Source organism: Diaphorina citri, unplaced genomic scaffold (assembly GCF_000475195.1).
Source record: "Diaphorina citri unplaced genomic scaffold, Diaci psyllid genome assembly version 1.1 scaffold7646, whole genome shotgun sequence".
Classification (NCBI taxonomy): Eukaryota; Metazoa; Arthropoda; class Insecta; order Hemiptera; family Psyllidae; genus Diaphorina; species Diaphorina citri.
Window position 1 is genome coordinate 7,415 of NW_007385022.1, and position 3,910 is coordinate 11,324.

Here is a 3,910-nt window from a genome sequence, read left to right on the forward strand (position 1 = left end):
CTTTCGAGCACCATACAATTAAATTCCTTTTTATATGCTCTCAGTTAGACTATACCGAAACACACTACCATCAGTCCCTATCACGTCTTGTCACGCGTGGACGTAACCGCGGGATTTTAAAGTGTGCTTGGTACCTACTTAAAATTCGAGTACAGCGACCAGTGGCAAGCATTACCAGTTAAAAAGAATTATTGGAAATAGAAATGATTGCAAAGGAGGGCACATTAGTAGATGTTGTGAATCCATCAAGTTTCAGAAAAAGCCCCCGTGCTTACCAACAAAATCTGGGAGATTTGATTTGATTTCTTTGATTTCTAGAAACTTCTCCAGGATTACCCCAAGGTGTCGCCTTCCCCTCGCCATCACCTCAATTCGAAGAATCCCTCCATAGTTCACTCCGGCCAAGTTGCTCAAGCTAGCGGCAATGGTTTTGGTCTACTGCCGGTGCATAGTAACTGTCCTCTCCGGATAAAGCACATCTCAAGGTATTCTTCTCACTTATTAGCTAATTCCCTTTGGGAAGAGCTATTCATTTTTCGACAGTCACAACTTGGGGTTGGGGTTTGTGTTTTTGGGGTCTTTTAGGTCACATGGAAGTTTAAATGCTCTATGGTGTAGTGGTTTAAAGCGTTTTCACTTTGGACCTCGAGGTTGGTGGGTCGAGTCCAAGTCAAGTCATAAAATTTTATCTGGGCGTAATAATTTGGGACAAGCATTTAAAACAATTGGAAAAATCCCTCACTTCCTGATGAGTGATTATCTGATTATTTAAGAGAGAAAAAAAAGAAGGAGTCTCTTCATCCGCCGTTTTTATTTCGTAGCAATGAAACAACTGCTACATTAGAATCGTATTTTCTATGTCGTAGCATAATATTTAATAGATTATGATTACCCATTGGTCCTTTGGGAGATAGTCCATAGGGCCGCATTTTCATGGGTGGAGTTAATAAATAAATAATAGTGCTTTATTTATACTGCTCGCATAGGACTGGAAAAGTCCCCTTTACTCCAGCAGTAGGCCTACTACTACTATTATTGTGGTCAAATTCTCAGATTATATTGAGGATAATTTCATACCTCGGCTGGGATTTGAACCCACGCCTCCGTTTACCAGGCGAGCGCCTTGACCACTACACCCACCGAGGCCAGGTGAGTTCTACAAAATGTAACAAGTTCTACAAACAAAGTCGAGGCTACCGAACGTCTGTTACAAGGTGGTATCCACTATTTTCTCCCTTTTCTAGCCAGCCTAATTATCTTGTTGGTGCGCGTCTGCCTGGTAAGCGCTAGGCCGTGGGTTCGATCCCGCGCGCGGGCGGAATTTTATCCTGAATAGATTAATGTTTTATTTCTCGGGAAGGCTGACTTTTCCTCCTTCCTTTCCATTTCGGTCCGAATAAAGAATTTAGCAGTTACAGTTCCCTCTATCAAACCCTCTCGAAAAAAAAATATCCTTTTTTACCTTCCTGAGATATAATACTGAGCACCTGGGGTGTTTCTGTATGATCCATGCTCACCTGTGTGTTTTCATTCATCAGTATCATATCTCGGTCATCTATCGTACATTCGAAATGATTTCTCCTACAAAAAATATGGGTGAGTGATGCCCTGAAATTAACTACGGCCAAAAAGGTACTTGTCAATTTCTTTTACCTTTAACTTTTTTTTCCTTTCCGCTTTTTTCCTTTTTACCCCGGTTTTACCCTTCTCTTCTTTCCCGTATTCGTTTTTCTTCAGACCCAACATTGTGGGTTAAACTCCTTTTTTTCATCCCGAACTTGCTCCCCTTAAACAGCCCTCGGGTGACCCACCGCAAGGGTGTTTATTTGCCTCACTAATAAACTTACTTTTCTACACGGAGGTTGACCTTTTTTTGTATACTCCTCCTTACCCTGTTTTCAAAACATATAATTAAGAATTTTTTTTTTTTTTTTTTTTTACTCGGTTTTTTCCCTTTGTTTTTCCCGGGGTGGAATACAAGGTTTCATTGGAAATTGGAAAACAAACGGACAGAAGGTTCTATCCCTTTCCCCTTTTAATTCGTTATAACTTAAAAAGAGGTAAAACCAAACGTAAAACCAAAAATTATTGTTGATAACATTCAAAGCAACAAATGTTTATCATTAATGGAAGTAAATCAATCTTTTTTTTTTTTGAAACCCCTTTCGGTATTAAGAATTCTTTTCAAAATCCTTTTTTTTGTTGGGTTTCAAGACCTTTTTTTTACCTTTCGTCAACGTAACCCATTTATTTTTTTTTTTTTAAAATACTTATTTTTTTCAACTAAAGGATCAAAATTTTTTTTTTCACTTTTTTTTTTTTTAGGTTCAAAAGACTCAAAGTTTTTTTTGAAGAATTTTTTTCATTTGAAATTTTTTCCAGGCTTTATAAAGTTAAAGTTAAAACGGCCTAGATTACTTTTTCAAGCTTTCTCCCATCACTGCCAGTTCCTAAGTTTCTTTTTACTACGCGGTTCTTTTTTGCATACGGCGGTTTTTTTTTTGTTTGTAATTACACAACGGAACGCCCGGAGCCCTGTCAAAACTACAAACCTTTGTAAAAAGTAAGCGGAAATGTCCTCGAATCCAAGCACTGCAGTTTCTTAAAGTTTTCTTAAAATGGCCTAAAAAATTTTCACCCTAAATTAGAGCTAAAGACCCGAGAATACTTTAGCAATCCTTCTCTTTTTTTTTTTTTTTTAAGCGGATTCAAGAGGAAAAAAAAGTTCGAGGCAACTGAAACTTTGTAAGTTTTTTCGGGGTGTTTCATTTTTTCGCGTTTTTGACAAGAAAATAACACATCGCCTTGTTTTCTTAAAAAATTCAATAGGATAATCGTTTTCCTTTGGTAACTTCCTATTTTCACTGGTTTCAATTTAGTCGCCTGGCGGTTTTTAAAAGAAACCCGCTATAAGGTAATTCGGGCGGTACAAGGGTAAGGTTGACAACGGTAACGGAAGTTAAAAAAAGGTTGTCCACTGCCCGGGTGACCACCGATCGAACTCACTTTTTTTGTTTCCTCATCTTTAGTCCTAACTCAAACTGTTTTTTGTACTCTTTAAGGTGATTTTGATTTCCTTTGTAGAGAAAATTATCCAATTTTTTTTCAAGAGCATTTGATCAAAAAAAAAAAAAAAAAGAAAAAAAAAAAAAACTGCTTCCCCCCAATGGGGGGGGGAGGAAAAAAAGGTCCGTTGATTCCCCTTATAGAACCGGGGCTGAAAGGTGTAATCAGAGTTTTGGAACTCCATCCGGAAGGAAGAAGGAGCGGAAAAGGGTACAAAGTTTTACACCCCTCAAGCCCCGTTAAAAAAAGGATCCTATTCCCGGATCAACACTTAAGGAAACGTCGAGATATTTGTTAAAATGGCCTTCAACCTCCCAGGAAGAGGGTAAGTTGGGAAGCCCATGAAAGAGATTCCGTTATTCTTAAGGCTGCCCAGATTGAGGCAAATTTTTCAGGGGGGTTCCCGGGCTGATTCCCGACCAGATGAGGGAAAAATTGCAGGGAGTCCGGTCTGATGGAAACGAATAAAGCATTCCGTTCCTTTTTAAAGTCCGACCCCCATGAAGGAGGGACAACAAGGGGTCGGTCTAGTGGACTATTTGTAGCATCAGTATGAAATAAGGTATCCATTAAGTCCTAGTGGATTGGGGATTTGGATCCGGATCGGTCGAAGTTTCCCGAGAAGAAGAGAGACGAACTTTTCTTGTTTCGCAGTTATGAGGAGTGCTACGCGCTACCAACTGACGGCCAAAAGCCTGGCTCCGTTAGTTGTACCGATCTCTGGTTAGTGGGACCATCATACAGACTATCTTCTCTATAAAAAGAGATAAACACAAGTAGTGGAAAGGCCGCTTTCGATTTCGGCGATTTGTTGTTGTATTGTAGGAGATCAGTATGAAAATAT